The sequence below is a fragment of the Myotis davidii genome, unplaced genomic scaffold (genome assembly GCF_000327345.1).
Source record: "Myotis davidii unplaced genomic scaffold, ASM32734v1 scaffold133, whole genome shotgun sequence".
Lineage (NCBI taxonomy): Eukaryota > Metazoa > Chordata > Mammalia > Chiroptera > Vespertilionidae > Myotis > Myotis davidii.
The window spans coordinates 2,822,533-2,841,177 of NW_006284732.1; the positions used below are offsets into that span (position 1 = coordinate 2,822,533).

The following is an 18,645-nucleotide window of genomic DNA, read 5'->3' on the forward strand; positions in this document are numbered from 1 at the left end:
TGCCCAGGTTATTGCCAAGAATGTTTCGTCCAAAATATGTTTAGTTTTTAAAGATGGAACGCCACCCTCTGCTTGGTTTTAGGTATGTATGGAATTTTATGATAGGACACAGTAGTAGTGGCGGTCAGACAAATGGAAACGGTGGGAAGACAAAATTATACATGTGAAATAAACTCAATATTTTAATAAAGTTAAAATAATAATAATGATTGGAGACTTCAATTTCCCACTGTCAATAATGTATACAACAACTGGACAAAAGGAACAGAAAAATTTGAACACAATAAACATACTAGACCTAACAGATCACTATACACATCAAGAGCAGCATATACTTCCCAGGTATCCACATAAACAAAATGTTAGGACATAAAGCAAATCTCAATAAATTTAAAAGGATTCAACTCATACAAAGAATATTCTCTGGTCACAATGAAGTGAAATACGTAATACCTATAACTTCATTTGCTATTTAATATACCTGCAGACACTGTGAGGTAGAGAACTAACATCTCAGGTTCACCATGTTAGTCTGATCTGGAGCCTCTGTTCATGGTCCTCTGTTCCTGGAATGCCCCCCGTTATTCTTCTGCAAATTTAAAGTCTATCCATCTATATTAGTTTGGATATAGGTTAGCTACTCTAAAGGGGAAACCCAAAATGACAATGGCTTAACCAAGACATTAGTTTATTTCTCCTATGTATAAAATTCTCAGGTGCCATGACAACTCTGATGAGGTTGACAGAGGTTTAGGCTCCTTCTCTCCTATCTGCCATATTTAAACAACACAGCTCCTGGCTATTTTATCTGTATCCCACCAAGTAAGACAGATAAAAAGGAATAAGGGATGGGCATCCTTCTTGCTATATGGCACAATCTAAAAGCTACACACACACTTCTGCTTAAAACCCATTGTACAGAACTTGGTTTCATGGCTATACATAGAGACAAGAGGCCTGAGAAGTGTAGCCTTCAGCTGGGCAGCTAAATTCTATTCCTGTCTAAAAAGGGAAGAACAAACATTGGGGAACTATCAGTCTCAGCCATACCATCCCTCAAGTCTCCACTCAAGTTCCATGACCTCTACGGAATTCAAGACGACTCAAGCTTTCCTACTTTTCCAAAATTACTTTACCTACAATCAGTTAACAAGTCACTTTGAAAGGCAGTTACTATCCCCCAGCTGGCATGGCTCAGTGCTTGAGAGCTGACCTATAAATGAGGATGTCATGGTTCAATTCCCAATCAGTGCACATGCCCTGGTTATGGGCTCAGCTCTGGTATGGGGCATACAGGAGGCAGCCAATCAATGGTTCTCTCTCTCTCTCTCTCTCTCTCTCTCTCTCTCTCTCCCCCTCTCTCCCTTCCTCTCTGAAATCAATAAGAAATACATTAAAGAAAAAAAGCCAGTTATTCTGTTTTATGTATGTCCCATCTGTCTGTTCCTCCATTTATATTATAAGCTCTTTGAACATAGAATATATACCCTATGCTACTTTTGACTCACTTCTTTGTTTCTATGGTGTCTGGCACTGTGTTTGAAATTTACTGGGTAATTCTATACTACTGGTTGATGATTAAAATAAAGCAGGCAAAATACCTGAATAACCCAAAATTACATTAACATTTCAATAAATATGCTCTGAAAAATATTCAAAATATGATTGTTGAAACCCAGGAGTAAATTAATAAGTTGTAGTTCCTTCTAAATACTGCTAAATCACTTATAAGGCTTTGAATACAGTTAGTTAACCTAGTACTTATATCAGTGTAGCTACTTAAAAAAAAGAAAAAACAACTAAGGTTAAAATTATAACTGATTCACTTTATTCACAGCTGATTAATTATAACACTTGATCAAAATTAAGCAGTTGATTCAAAAGAAATTATTGATTCTTGTCATGAGCAACAGCCAATTAAAACAGTATGGTGCAAGACTGCTCTAGTTCTTAGTATTCTAATTTTGGATATTTTCTCTTCATTTTTTTAAACAAAGAACATTACAAAAAGACTTCAAATTAGCTCTTGGCTTTTCCTATTCAATATCAACCACTTACCAAGTGCCAATCATTTTGCTGAACCTTCTTTTAAAAAGACTTTTGCCAGTGGCACTGCAAATGAAAGGAGATGATGAGATAATCACAGCAAAATCTTACTCCGGTGTGCTGCCTTTTCTTCCCTGATGAAAACCCCATGAGACATTGTTATGTGGGAAAAGCACACGATGATTTCAATACCAGAAACAGTTTCTTGTCACACAAACAAATATGAGAGCACAAATAAGATGTGGACTTTGAATAAAAGAAGTTTAGGGTATTAAGATTGTCATAGGTCAGTGATGGCGAGCCTATGACATGAGTGTCAGAGGTGACACGCGAACTCATTTTTTTTTTTTGGTTGATTTTTCTTTGTTAAATGGCATTTAAACATATAAAATAAATATCAAAATTATAAATCTTTGTTTTACTATGGTTGCAAATATCAAAAAATTTCTATATGTGACACTGCACCAGAGTTAAGTTAGGGTTTTTCAAAATGCTGACACGCCGACCTCAAAAAGTTCGCCATCACTGTCATAGGTCTTGAATTTCAGATATCCTACTGGCAGTTTTACTTTTGGGGGGCAGGGGGGATTGAAATATAGACTTTATAAATAGCAGGGTTCCAAGATGGCTCTCCTAAGACATGGTAACCATGTCTTTAAAATATCTCCTATATTAAGTGAGTATTCATTATTATTTTAGATAAAAAGTAAATGCACACGCTATCAGAATTAGCTCACACATTGAAGGCTCTTGAAGTCTCCATATAGTTCATTTCATTTTCCATTCTCAGTAACTGAGTACTTTTACCATAGCTGACCAAAGTCCAAACTATCACTGCATGTTTTTCAATTATTATGAGAATAGTATTCTAGTATTGAAAGAAAATAATTCACCCATTAATCTGTCACCCAATGATAACTGTTTTAATATTTGAATTCTCTCCCAGCCTTTATCCACATTTTTCCATAGCTGCAATTTTAGTAAAAACATAATTTTATGTTCTGTTATCTTCACTTACAATTAAAATAGGATTTGTAACATTTTCATGTTGATATATAATCATCAGCATTATAATTTTAATGAATGCATATATTCCACTTAATTAACACAATATACTTAACCATCTATCTATTCCAGAGACATTTTGAAAATCTGTCACCATTCTGAAGACTTGCAGTTTTAAAAATTCAGGCCCAGGTTGCAGGCTCGATCCCCAAGGGAGAGTCGGGGATGTGGGAGAGAGGGGATGCATCCAGGAGGCAGCTGATCAATGATTCTCTCTCATTATTGATGTTTCTCTCTCTCTCCCTCTCCCTTCCTCCCTCTGAAGTCAATAAAAAACATATTTTAAAAAAAAAAAAGACTGGTAGGAGGACAGAGAGGCGGAACGGACTGGTCCAACACCCACATGTGATGGTTTGTAATTAGGAGGGATATCCTGGCTCTGCAGGTTCCCCTGAGGAGCAGGGGATTCCAATTCCACCCCTCAGCCCAGGATTCCATTGCCAGGAAGAGGAGTCCCCATAACTTGTGGCTGTAAAAACCAATAGAGACTGTGGCTAATTGAGTTAAAGGCTGTTGGGGTCCCAAGCAGTTCCTCTTAAAGGGCCCACACATGGACTTACTTGAACTCATTCCTTCTGAGCTCTAGCAGCTGGAAAGAAACCAGGGCTAATGGGAAGGAAATAAATTGTTGGGCATCAGGGTAAGAGCTGGGGGCCGCTTTTTGCCAAGTAAAAAATGCTAGCAGGGGCCATTGTCCCTTTGCTGAGCCCTCCCCACCCCCTTCAGAGCTGGCAAGCAGGAGCCATATCTGAGCCTCCATCAACCTGGCTCACTCTGTTTGCCCTACCCTGATAATTCCCCAAGACCTCACCCCACCCAAGTCATTTCCAGTGGCTTTTCCATACAACAGGCATCTCTTGCTTCATGATTTGGACATTCCTAAAATCTCAAACAAGCAGCATCTGGCCTTTGTGTAGCCTGCACTTCTTGCTAAGTGGCCCGAGGTCCAGCACTAGCGGCAGCCGCCTTTGTTCACAGCTTGGCCTATCTTGGGCACCTCCAAGCCCAACACAAGTATCAGCCATCTGAAGATCACTCTGTAGCCCCTATCAGGTGGTCCCAGGCAGGGTATAGGCAGTGGCTGACTTTGCACTTCCCAGGTGGCCCCAGAGTCAGTAAATCCAGTGGACATCTTCAGATCATTTTGGATTACAATCCTACCACCCCTAGGAGTGACACACTCAAGGGGCCATCCCAGTGAGCACCAAAGCCCCAATGAAGCAAGTCCTGCTCTGTAGGATCAACTCCTGAATAGTAGCTCCTCTATTGTAGTCCCAGCTGGTCCTCACAGTTGATTGGCCTGAGGGTCAATCCCTCCCAGTGAAGCCAACAGCAGTCAAGGTTCAATTACAACAGGACAGTACACATAGCCCCTACAGGGATGCACCTGAGGCACCCAACACAGGTGACTGGAGAAGCTGTGCCACTGGGTCCTGTAGGACACCTACTACACAAGGCCACTCTATCAAGTACAGGAGACACAACAGCTCTGACTAATATATAGAAACAAACATAGGAAAGCAGCCAAAATGTGGAGATGAAGAAACATGTGCCAAGTGAAAGAGCAGAAAAAATCTCCAGAAAAAGAAGTTAATGAAACAGAGGCAAGCAAAACTCCAAATACAGAGTTCAAAACAATGGTTATAATGATGCTCAAGGAACTTAGTGAGAACATCAACAGCCTGAAAAAGGACACAGGAACCATAGAAAAAAAAGTCAGAAATGAAGAATACACTAATTGAAATGAAGAATAATTTACAAGGAATCAAAAGTAAAGTAGAGGATGCTGAGAATCAAATTAGTGATTTAGAATGTGAGGAAGCAAAACATCCATCATAACAACAAAAAGAGAAAAAATAATAAAAAATATGAAGATAGTGTAAGGAGACTCTGGGACAATTTCAATTATACCAATAGTCACATCATAGGGTGCCTGAAGGAAAAGAGAAAGAGCAAGAAATTGAAAACCTCTGTGAAAAATGGCAGCCCTGGCAGGTGTGGCTCAGTTGTGTCAACCCTCCCAGTTGGTAGTAGCTTATTATGGCAGCCCCAGGAAGCTAATCCACAGTGCTTGTTAAAAATTCAGGTTCCTAAACTCCAAAGCAAACCTAAAATCAGAATCTCTGGGCATGGAACCCAGCAATCTACCTTTACAAAGCACTCCAGATTATTCTGATATGCTTAAAAGCTTCTACATAACCTATGTCAAATGTTAAACTCTAACACCAGATTAGAATTTTCTAAGAGAAATTAGTTGACCAAGATTATAGAGATTAATTTTCAATAGAAATCTAGGTTTATACCTCCAAGGAAATGAAATAACTAAAACATCTATAAAGCTACCTCTAATGCAAAATACTTTCACATACTTTACTGAATTGAGTCCTCAGAATAACCATGATGTCATTAAGGTGAATATTTATATTAGTGCCATTTTCTAAATATAGAAACTAAGGTTCAGAACCATTTACAACTTGCTAGGCATCATACATCCAATAAGGTACTGAGCTAGAACTCCCAGCCGGGTTTGGGTACATATGTGCTCAATAAATGTTTGCTAGGTGTTAAAAGTTAAAGCTAATTTGCCCTAACCGGTTTGTCTCAGTGGATAGGCCATCAGCCTGCAGACTCAATGGTCCCAGGTTTGATTCTGGTCGAGGGCATGTACCTTGGTTGTGGGCACATCCCCAGCAGGGAGTGTGCAGGAGGCAGCTGATCGATGTTTCTAACTCTCTATCCCTCTCCCTTCCTCTCTGTAAAAAAAATCAATAAAATATATATTTTTTAAAAAGTTAAAGCTAACCAATGGGAAAGATTAGGGGATGGGCTCAGAGAATGGCATGATGGTTCTCTATAACTGGGCTGTTTAGGAACAGGGTACTAGGCAGGGTAGTGCTATGGTTCCAGCTCCATGGAGCAGGAAATAGGGCTGAAGGAAGGAACAAGGCAGGAGTCCTGCCTCAGTGGGAAAATGATGGGCTTCTTAGACAACTGGGATAGCAATTCGTTTCTGACACCTAGTGAAAACACAGAAGCAGGCAAAGCTCCCCTTGCCACCAACTGAGGGCAGGTAGACACTACCAAGGCATAATGGGAACAGTGAGCAGATCCTAAAGGAGCTGTGCAAACTCACTCCTCCTCACACTCACAAGGCTATATTCAGGATATGCTTAACAGGCATGAAGAGACTTGCAGACCTAATTTTAAGTGTGTTTGGGAGTTAATCCAGAACCACGGAAAAAAAAAAAAGAATGTTAGTGGCATTTATATTATTTAACTTCAAGGCTACTGACATTTCAGAAAAGCCATGATTGTCACCTTGAGCCTTACATAAAAGCTAGGGAAAACAAAGGAACACAACTTCACTAAACAAGGATTTCAAAGAAGAATGCTTTTAACTACAATAATAGCTTATGGATGTGTGTTTCACTCCTTTTAAATACTGAATTTTTACTGTGGATACATAATCCATTCTTAACATCATGTAAATAATGAGAAAGTATAATATGACACTTTTACTTTAGAAACATTATTCTATTGATTAGAAATGTCAATAGAAATGGAAGGGGTGGGGGTGCATACACGGAAATTCTCTGAAAGTGAGAATGAAAACACACTGCCTGCTGTATGACTCAAATTCTCCAAATAATTATTGGTAGGGCCCATTGCCATCTTGTTGTATAAACATAAATGAGCCCAAGATAACACCCAAAGCTCAAAGAGTAATGACAAAGGTGGAAGAGATGGTCTAGTCAGGCATGAAATTGATTTTATAATAACAAATATCTGTTGCCTTCTATGTGCTAAGTAAATAATTCAGAAGCAGGGGGTAAAGATAATAAAAACAAAATCATTAACTGCTTCTACTAAATCAAACACAGAAAGAAACTCATTGTCATGTTGACCCTGAAACCTGTTTAATGGCTAATTAAAGCAATTATTTTCGTCATGACATGGCCCTTAATCATAGGTACCTTCAAAGTTATAGAAGAGTTTGGCTGGTAACCTTGTTGGGAGCAGTTTTTCCACTATCCCCCCCAAAATTTACATGGAAAATAGGAGACAAGAGAGAAGGACAATAAGACATGAACTCAGTGCTGAGGTCTGCAACCAAATCATAGACCACGCAATCTAACCTTTGAAGACAGGTTTAAGATGACATAATCTAACTCTTCAGTTTGGGTTTGTTTTTTATTTTAAAAAGGGTTAAGTTAGCTAACTGCAGGTAGTGGAAGTTTATGGCCAACTTTAAAAAGTCACTTTGAATGTCATTATGTCATTTATGTTCTCACAGCTCAGTTTAGTTGATTAGAGTATAATTCTACAGAAAGCAGAATTTCTGGTTCAATGCCCAGATGTGTCAATTAGCTTTAGTAGGCCCCTTGGCCCCAAAGCTGACCATTTTTCTACTGAGATATTTTCAAACATGAGATTTTTATCCAAAAATAATCACACACAAAAATAAATATAGGGAAAAATATTATAAATTCCAGGAATAACTCAAGAAAAAGTTCTAAGCAAGTACATTAATGGTGTGTGTCTATATCCAAGAACACATATGAAGTAAACATATAGTATATTGTGTGCATGTGTGTCTTCCTAGCACCCTATTCTCCTACTCTTCTCTGTATCCCAATGTAGTTCCCAGGAACACTGCCTTAGTCCTAAATGACTCAACTTCCTGGTATCAGCTGGTTGATTAAGAGGTTGGCACCTTTTGAAAATGGAACCAAACAGAAATCCTTGCCTGGGATTTTTGAAATTGAATTCAGAGAATATCTGTAAGTCTGTCTTGCAGATATATTTTTTTAAATTTTATTTTATTGTTTAAAGTATTACAAATAGCAGTAAGAGATATTGATGGAAGCAGTCAGACTCAGAATTTAGAAGCTGCTGGTGGCCCTGGTTTGCCCCTCTGTGGGGGAAACTTGGCTTTAGTGAGAGACAAGGCCTGTACACTGGGACAGAAGGCCTGGCAGCATTTGATCGGATCCCCCAGCTCAGCTCCAGCTTTTCCCTATTGTTCTATATTTAAATCTTTTTTAAATTCCAAGTGCTGCATTATTCCTTTGGGTTTACCTGGACACTTCTAAGTTGCATGTTGTCTGTCTGTCACCTGCAACCCAAATAACATATACACAACCACTGAAAGTCAATAAATCAAAAAAGAGAATGTCATTTTCAGTTCTGGCACTGAATCCATGTATCGGTCTGAATAGGTTGTGCTGCAGTAACAAACACTAATCTCAGTAGTTGAAATAGCAATGGTTTAGTTCTAACTGACCATACTTCTTGTTTGGTCAGGGCAGTTCTGATTTATGCTTCCTCTCCCAGCGAAATTATTAACAGAGACTCCTCTATACCTCAAAAGTGATCTGGTTTGAATGAAAAATTATATGGTCACACTACTTATTTCTCACTTAGGCTACCTGTACATCACATGAGTCCAAGAATGATAGAATGATCACTATCTGGAACATTGCCCATCAACATAGTATAGGAAAAAGAGAGTTCTAGTGCCTTAAACTAGCAATTAAGTGCCCAGACTAGAAGCATCACCTAGAAGCACCATGTCCCCTCACAAATTCCTGAGCAGAGCTTGGCACAGCCCTGCCTTATCACAAAGGGGCCAGTCAGGACCATCCTGCAAAACACCAATAACTCAAATTTTTGGTGAACAATACTAATGACTTCCAAACTCCAACTCTCTCTTATTGTACATCAGTTTTCCCGTTTGCAAATCTACAATTCTCACTCATTTTTCTAATGAAATATTAGGTGGGTCCTTAGGTTAGATTAGGTCATGATTACTTTTCTTAATTTGTCTTTTTGACAACCTGCATTATTTCACTTGACATTCATTGGTTACCTGATTACTTAACATAGTGCTAACCCTTGAAGGATACACAATGAATAAAAAATGACCCCTGCCCCCCAAAACTTGAGCCACTTTTTAGTATTCTTTAGACTATCTTTTACTTTGGTCTACCAGTAATTTACAAAATGATTTCTTTAAGAACTTCCAGAGCTAATATTCCTAAGGTATGGCTCACTCACCTGGTAAGACCTACTAACAAAAATCTCCCTATAAATGTAATATCATGTATTCTCCTAATTTAATTTTAACTGTCTAACTTTTATTCTTTTGCAGTAAAAACTCCGTTCTTAATTAAATAAGCAAAATAGAGAAAATCCTAATATAAAACACTTGCAATATACCTTACATAGAACTTACTTTTCCATTATAGCTACTAGAACTCCCTCTGCAATCCAGAATTTTAATCTATTATGAGTGAAGCACTTGGATCGTAACTTTCCCTGATATGACTAAAGATAAAATTGCATCACGATGTTCCTATTCCTGTTGCTCCAAATCTCAATAGGAATTGGGGAGGAGGAATTCATATACTTGTTGCCAGAGATGCAAAAACAGAAAATGTGGATTTAGCACCAGAACTTGAACTTATAGTGCATTTTCTTGCAGAATATTCTATAAAGTGCTGAGGTGTTACATTATTAGTGCTGTATATCAGCAACATTATGAGTGAAATGAACTTTATGGACCCGTCTAGAGATCTCACTACCATTTACCGGCAGAAATATGTTTAAAATTCCAAGCAATTAAGTAATACATTAGCTTTCAGAATACTATTTCAAAAGTTGGTTTATCTGAATGCTGTAAGTACTAGGTGAGGATAATTGAGTTAAATGTCCAACTAAATCCTTTGCTTTCAATTCAGTTACCCTTTATCATGGCTATGTTATATACTTTCAACACCCTGGCAAACCATCATTCAACTGACATGCACTAAGCACCACCTATGTACAACAGAATATTCTAGGTGCTAGTGATATGTTAGTGAGCAATAAAGATAGCTTGGTATCATCTCTGATCCCTTATGCAGAGGACCCTAAAACCATATTCTTCAGAATACCCTTCCCAGGTTAGAGTCATCCAATGAGAAGTACCCACATGGGATTTGGACATCTCTGTTGGCAGTTGCAGGCCAATTCACGGACAAAAGGCTGGTTCTTCTGCATCCCTAAGATCAGCAATGGCAGTTCCCACTGGGACTGGGAGATGTGCTGTGACAGCGTCCATGCATGTTCCTACAAGGCAGCTATACTCAACCACATGCTTCCCTTACCTTCCATGGCGGTGAAAGCCTCTAATTCCTTCTATGAAAGTCTCCCTCTTTGGAATTCCTAAATGGCTTCTGTTGTCCCAACCAAAGCTGACTGAGAGATCAAAGTCAACACAGCCCCTGCCTTAACATGCTTACATTCTCAAGGAGAAGACCTTAAATAACTGTTTACACATAATTATGTGACTGTCAGTGGTGTGCACAAGCCAGCTCCTGCCAGTTGTCAGAGCTCTTTGCTAAATTTTCCAGCTGGTCATTAGATATACTCAATATTAAAAATTAAATTATATAAACTTTTAATTAATTATATTAAATACTAAAATAATACTTTATGTTCATTATTTCCTAATTCATTTTCTATTTTCTATGCTTCTGAAATTATTTAAATATATATTTACATCTTTATGGTGACAATTTCATATAGTGGTTTGCTACTATGCTTCTCTGCTCAACTCTATATTCAATATCATCACTTTGGTAGCTTGTTATCACTGTGCTAGAAGTATGTATACCACTGAAATCAGCAAGCACTACAAATCAGGGCATCCCCCAGCCAATAGAGAGAGTAGTAAAATATTTACCAAAACATTACTAATAATTGAGATAATTACCAGAAATATAAGTAAATATTAGCATAGAACAGGGAGACTCCACCATAACCATGGATTTCAAGGAAACATCCCAAAGAAGTGACACCTGAGTTGAGCACTGGCAGGTATAGGAGTGGGGAAGAGCACTCCAGGGAAAGAAGAAGCATGTGAACTCTATGAGAGAGTAAGCTCTTGGTCCTGGAAAAGAACTGAAAATCTGATGGGACAGAATACAGAGAGAGACGGTATGTTAGGCAGCCCATTCTGTTCAAATTTCCTTTTCTGACAGTCACCTTACAGTACTGTTGTTTGCACATTTCTCTTTTCTGTCACTCAAAAGACAATTCAGTTGAAGACAAAGTCCATGTTGTCTCTATCTTCCCATTGCCAGGCGCCTACCCCAGCTCCTTACAAGGCCTGAGCATATTTGTAAATAAGTGAATCCTTACAACACTAAGCCCAGTAAACATCAATAGTCAAATCTCCAGAAAGAAGATAAAATTCACAATTCAACTTTTTAATTAAACTAAATAAAAATAATATGTTTCAAGTCCAAAGAGACCATTTAATGTGTATCAGCAGTAACTATAAGAAGAATCAAAACTGAAGTAATAATTTGAACATATTTAACATTAAAAGATTATTGTATTAGTCTGCTAGAGGTGCCAGAACAAAATACCTTAGATGGGGTGCAACCACAGAAATTGATTTCTCATAGTTCTGGAAGCTGGAAAGTCTAAGAACAAAGTTGAGGGTGCCAGCCAGGTAGGTTGCATTTTGAGGCCTCGTTTCTTGGCTTGTAGGCAACTGCCTTTTTGCTGTATGTTCACATGACCTCTTCTTTATGTGCATATGAAGAACAGAGAGATCTCTGGCATCTACTCCTCTTTTATAAGGATGCCAAACTAGATGAAGACCTCATCCTCATGGCCTTATTTAATCTTAATCAATTCCTTAAGGGTCCTCTTTCCAATATAATCACATGGAAGGTTAGGGCTTCAATGTGGAAGTATTGGGGTGGGTGGGGGAGACACAATTTAGCAAAATGGTTTAATATAAAAACATAAAACAGTTATTTGGTTCAAGAATACAAAGAAATCCTTCCCAAAATTACATCAATAATCATGACAGTCATTACTGGATATAGATATAAGACATCCTCTATTACACAAAACTGAAATATGCAAACTTGAAATGATATAATTTAGTTACATCATTTATATTGTATGTACTACATCTTGCATACTATATGTAACAACATAAAAATTTAAAGTAATGCAACCCTACACACACAGAAACATACACGTGTGTGTACATGCGCGCACACACACTTTAAAACCATCCATGAATCACATTCCTTCAAAGCTGGCAGTTGAGCTTCTTTGCTACTCTGTAAGGCAGCAACAGCACTTTTGCTGGTCTGCAGAAATATCAGAAGTAAAAGATGCCATGAACCACACTCAGCTTTAGAACCTGGGAACATTCCTGAATGATTTTGTGACTATTGTACTGCTATTTTAATGTTTAGTGCTATTATGATTTACAATTGTTTTTACCTCCCATAACAATATCCCAAAATGCATTGAATAGTGATGCTGTTAACTGTGCCCCCAAATAAAAATCCATGGAGTGAAATTAGCTGTGATAAAAAGCTTTGAAAAGGGTCAAGGTTTTATAGTGTATTTATTCATGTGTTATTTTTATGTAATTTGATATACATAAAAAGTATATTTAAAAGCAAAATTACACTACAATTGGAGCAGATTTATGAAGTCTGGGAACACATTTCCCTGCGTTCAATTTATTACAATAGGAAAATTAGTGTTGAATTATGTGAGTTTTGAAAAATGCAAAGTCTTTATGAACCTATTTCTCACATAAAATGTGACTGCCTCATGCATACAACTGTGAAACATGGACGTCTTGTTATGCCAAAGACAGGGTGGGGGAGTACAGCTCTGTGATTACTTATTTAAATAATCTATAAGAGAAAAACTGTGTCCATTTCCTTGAAGTAGCACCAGGATGGAATTGACTAAGTAACATAGGGAATACTAAACTCAAAGGAAAGTTGTCTTTCGCTCTAGCTGAGCTCTCTTTCTAAAGTCATTTCACATGTGAGACACACCCCCATCCGGAATCATTAATGTACAATTTTGCTGGGAAGCACAAGGATAAGCAAGATGATCAGATGTCCTTTGCAGTCTGATAAATGTAGGTAATTGTTGGCAGTTCAGAATTTAGCTGTGTTAGATCTTATCTTTTCCTTGAGCCTAGCCCCTCTGCTCTAATCAGCTACCTTAGCCACTCAAGAGAATTATCTGATAAACCTTGTTGGTATCTGGCTCCAGGCACACAATCCCTTCTCCCAGCAAGATTTATCAGAATGCAACCAAGGGCAACCAGACTATATCCTGGGATCAAGGGTGGGAGCCCAGAAGTACCTGCTTATCTATCTCAAAGTCTGATTTTTTTTCCCCACTCAACTCATCCCTTATAAGCCCATTCCTTTGGGCTCATTCATGGCCTACATACCAAGAATTCCATTTCATATCTATTCCTTCCTATGAAGAAGGTTCTCACATATTAATTGCAAAAGTAAGCAATCTGCTCCCTCAGGGTCAATGTGCTCCATTCCACACACACTCGCACACAATTATTGATGTTTCAGCCTAACAAAATTTCTCACCCTAACAGGAATCACCTTGCAAATGTTATAACATCACACTTACAAAAATCAGTCTCACTATTAATTTTATAAAACAGTTTATATTATCATGAAGAAAATTAAAAGATGAAATCTAATAGTTGAGTTTATTATCATACTGAAGGCAACCACATGGTAGTACACGGCATGGTGCCTTGACAAAGCCAGATAGATTTTTAATAACATAAAAGGTATTCATGTGGTCAGAAGAACAGATTTTCTCCGTTTCCACTGAGAAAAGGCAGAAAGGAAAATACTTAAGCGAAATCAGAGGAGGCTTAGATTTAAAGATTTAGAAATTGTTACATAGGATTAGGTGAAGAAATCTAAAATAGTCTTTCCTGTTGATGTGTAAGAAGAAAGAGTCCTCTCTATTGGGAATGCTTAGGAAATGTAACTCAGGGTAGCCAGAATGATAATTCCTTTGAGGCAGTTACCATATTTATTTGGTTCACTTTTGGTTTATCTGAGCTTGCAACACATGTGTCATACAGGCTGTTATATTCAATAAGTATTAGATGAATGAATGAATGCCTAATCAAAATCTAAAGACAAATATATTATTTCTAGTGTTTTCATTTTAGCCAATTCTTATCACTATTGTGAGAGAGAGAAAAAGAGAAAGTGAGAGAGATCTTTGAAATATCAAGTGATGTGACCACAGTTAAACAGGAGATAGTTACAGATGGAAAACTTGTTTTCCCAGCCCTACGTGCTATCTGTTAATATAAAAACATTCAAACCTGGAAAGAATGTTTGTGAGTTTATTTGAGCCAAACTGTCAACAATGACCGGGAAGCAGAATCTCAACGGATTGGGATAATACTCTGGAGAATGGCAGCTTTCGCCTTGTTTTATACATTACAATCAAAAGAGGAGAAGTAAGTGGGTTATATGAAATCCACTGGTGATAGATTAGGAGGGCTGGAGAAAGCAAAGTTGGGGGGAACCTCTGGGATTGGATAAAAAGTTAAATGATAGATACATATCTATCTTTTACTTATGTGGGTGCAGAATAGTTAACAGTCAACAATTAACATGGTAACAATAACATATAAGGAATTGATGGTCTCTGTCCTAGTGCCCAGGCACATTTGGTTGGGGACGGGGGAGTTACAAGTTACTGACATTTCATAGGCATGTCATCTTAGAGGCAAAAAGACCATAGGCTCAGTTAAGGTAAAAATTAACCTTGTCAGGAAAAGTAATGGCCTAGGGCATGACTATCCACCATAACTGCTTTTAGTTAAAGTTTTAATTTCAGACCATCCTTTGTGGTTACTTCAGATCTTTAAGTTTGCAACACTGCTCTGCAGGCCTTCCCTGAGCTTGTCAGGTTAGCATGTGGCCCCTTTCATCCACATATCAATTAAAGAACCATGGAATTCTGCCCAAGGAAGAAGCATTAACTTACATTTTCCCCAGAAGATGATGAATCAACATATGAGCCCCCTGAGACCCAATAATTGACAGTAATTTCAGACCAACCAAACTACAACACCCTGTGTCCACTACTGGCCAAGAATTACAGTGGGGATCTTACATACATGGTTATTATTTAAACATCTGGATTACTCTGTGAGGTAGGGATTGTTATCTCCATTTCAGAGATAAAGAAAAGGCCGCAGATCAGTTAAGCAAACTGCCTAACATTCTTCAGTTAGCACAGATTTGAAGCCAGATATTTTCATTCTATTGCAGTTCTCCTTCTACTATATCTTGAGAAACCATGAAATTCATTGAACAATTAAATGAGGCAAACATCCATTTCATCCTCCAAACGAGGACACTTTTTGAGGGATGCAAAACTATGACAACCAGCAAAAACTGGTTCTGTTCTGGGCAAAGCCAGATGACGGTCACCCTGGTCCGTCCCTTGTTCCCTCCTCCATCAGAACATGTCTGCAAGTTCACCATAATCCTAAATCACACCATCATAAAGCTTCCCTGCTTTCTGGATACGCCCATGTGTAGTTCTATCTGTAGTTCTTAATATTCCTAAGTAGGAATTTTCACTTTGCTACTATAAAAATAACTGGAGTGTTTCGGGGATTCTAAGTGAATCAGAGTCAATAGTGCTGTAGAATATTAATTAAATTAGGGCTGCTTAAAGAAAGTCAATCTCTAGTCAAAATTTTCAAGGAACACTAAACCCTTTTTCTACTTAAGGTGATCTCAACTGTGTTTTGCAGGGGGACTGAGAGAGGGGTGGAAGTAGGTTAGATGCTGAGACCCCAATTTCCTGCACCATACCGCAATGTCATTCTATATTTATTTAATGGCTTTAGACTGGGAATTTGAAAAGAGGAGGTTATTAGCTAGGTAACTTCTCAGTAACTGGTAGAAAATGTCAATTCCTACTTATTATTGCTTAATTAGAACTTTTTTAAAGGTATTTTCAAATTTCAGCATTTTGAAATGTCAACTTGTAACACTTGCAAGTAATTTTTTAAAAGCTGTGAAACTAAGCCTTATATCTTCGCCTTTTAGAAATAACCCATGGTGACCCTAGCTTCCTTTGGAGAACATCTAACCCTCTCGTCTTGCCAGAGTTCACTCTCCTGCACTGTAAAATAAAGCTGGAAAAGAGGCTTGAATTGGACTTACGCAGATTTAAGCTCAGAGTCCAACAGTCTATTTTCTGTTTTCAGCCATCCATGATCAGCTTCGCACTTAATAGACAGGACATCTTTTTCTTATGATTTTTTAAATTTTCTTTTTTAGAGAGAGAGGAAGGAAGTAGGAGAGAGAGAAACCTCAATGTGAGAGCAGAACATGGACCAGCTGCCTCCTGCACACCCTGCACTGGAGAAGTTTGCAACCCGAGTATATGCCCTGACCAAGAATCAAACCGGCAACCTTTCAATGCACCAGACCAACCCCACCAACTGAGCCACACCGGTCAGGGCTAGACTGGCCATCTTTCAAGGGAGACCAGATTGTTTATTATAGTTCTGTACTGAAAACAGAAGTAATCTAATTTGCTGCAATCCATATGCTGTGTGAATTGCCCCTCATATGTAGATAAGCCAGGACCAGTCAAAACACTCACATAGAAACATGAAGGTTTTCTGCAGCTAGGGAGAAGTTGGCACTTTGTTGTACAGCCTTTGGAGCACCTTTCAATGAAAGTTAGTTAAAAATGGTTGTGTAAACAAAGCACATTTCCTTCCATGATCTTTATTCTGGAGACCTCACTTGTGACCTCACTTCCACACCTCTGCCAATATTTACACAGTCCAGGGAGCCACAGTGATATCTGTCTGAATGTAGAAGGTAGATTCTTTACTAGTAAAAGTTGCATTATCTGAGATGAAACAAACAAAAATTTTCATTGGCATATGTTTATGTTCCAGGTATATTTTCCAGCCAACTGTACCCCATCTGACCATCCGTATAAAGCCACTAACACCCCAACATTTTCATACAGCCAGGGGGTGGGAGGAGCATCCCTACCCTGGCTGGCTCCTCTCCCTGTGAGTTGGTTCAGGAGTGGCTCTCATTCCTCAGAAGACTATGCTCCATTCTGAGCCCAGATATATGGCTGACACCACTGTGAATTCCTTACCCCTCACCAATTAGGAGCCCATGGTCAAAGAAGCTGTTTTTCCCTCTAGGAATATGTTAATCAAGACATTGTAAATCAGAATGAAACATCCAGACCTGGACCTCAGTGCCTGCCTCAGTTCTTGTCCAAATCTCTATGTGTGTGTGTTTGTAAGCCAACAGTCTAAGTAATAAATATCTGAATATTGGTTCCTGCCATTGATAATCTATACCAAATCTTTTGTGTTTCACTAAATACTTAAAAACTATCCATCACAGGTGTTAAAAAAAATATTAACTTTCTGAAAGTTTGTTCACAGTTTTTAAAGAATTTTTCCACCTGAAATATATATACCCATGGTTTTATATCTTAAGGAGAAAGTTAGGGCTGAGAGGTATACTCAAGCAGATAAATATTTTATATCAAGATCTAGTATTATCTAATTATAATAAATACTACAAGATCAATTTATTTCCTATTAATTATATTAATGTGGCTGTTTATATAAATTTTCCTGTCCTCTGCAAAAGTTAAGTCACCTGTAGAGTACAGACCAGGAGTCCTTGAAGTCTCATATGGACAAGGGATAGAACCCAGAGAGTGCATTAATTTGCATAGAAAAAAAATGCATCTTTATTTTCTCACCCTCTAGTGGAAATTTAACATTTCCTTCAACTTTGAATGTTGGCAACATATCATCACAGTATTAGTCAATTCTGTTACTGGGTTACCAATAGAATTAACATATATTTTCATATCACATTAAGTTATAACATCTGTCTTGCAACACCAATTATATTCATCATTACTTCAAAATCATGGTACTTAAGACATCTCCCCCATACCACATTTTTTTGTTCAATTTTGAAAACAGTGTTTTAATATAAATCATTTCTTTCATAATCATATGTATTGTATTTTATGCATTTAAAAACATTATTCTGAGAAGTCATTCATAGCTTCTACAGTCCAACAAAGAGGTCCAAGATATATAACAGGTCAAAATCAGTGCTAGGCACTCATATTTAATAAAATTAATAAATGCAGGGACATCACACAAAATTAAAAAGCTTGCTATACTCAAGTGCTTTAATAAACAATTCTGTATATCATATTCCCTGTTTTGAATTAACTGTGGATTTCAATTCTCATTAGTTCTAGTTCTTTAAGAGGCTGAAAAGAACACACCCTCCCAGTTGTCTGGCAAACGCAATGGCACAGCAGTTAGGTGGGCTGAGTGAGGATTAATTACTGCTATGGTAAACCCCAGATGGGCCAATGGGTACACAACTGACCATGATGCTTATGAAGACAATCCACAGAAAGTCTTTCTCTTATTATTTTTTTGCTGCCTGATTTTTCATTTCATTAATATTAAAAGAATAGTTTTTAATTAACATTAAAAGTATGGTTATGAACCAAATCATTTATTGTGTAAGGCAGTGGTTGGCAAACTGCGGCTCATGAGCCACATGCGGCTCTTTGGCCCCTTGAGTGTGGCTATTCTACAAAGTACCAACTTCTGTGCCTGGGCCACAAAGTTTC

At 37.9% G+C, this 18,645-nt stretch overlaps 1 protein-coding gene across 1 annotated transcript in view; it reads right to left on the reverse strand.

Moving 5' to 3' along the window:
* HS6ST3 (heparan sulfate 6-O-sulfotransferase 3) overlaps nucleotides 1-18,645 on the reverse strand; it is a gene marked incomplete at its 5' end in the record, with an annotated part of 687,819 nt that overhangs the window by 513,324 nt on the left and 155,850 nt on the right. The gene's annotated exons all lie outside the window — the stretch shown is intronic.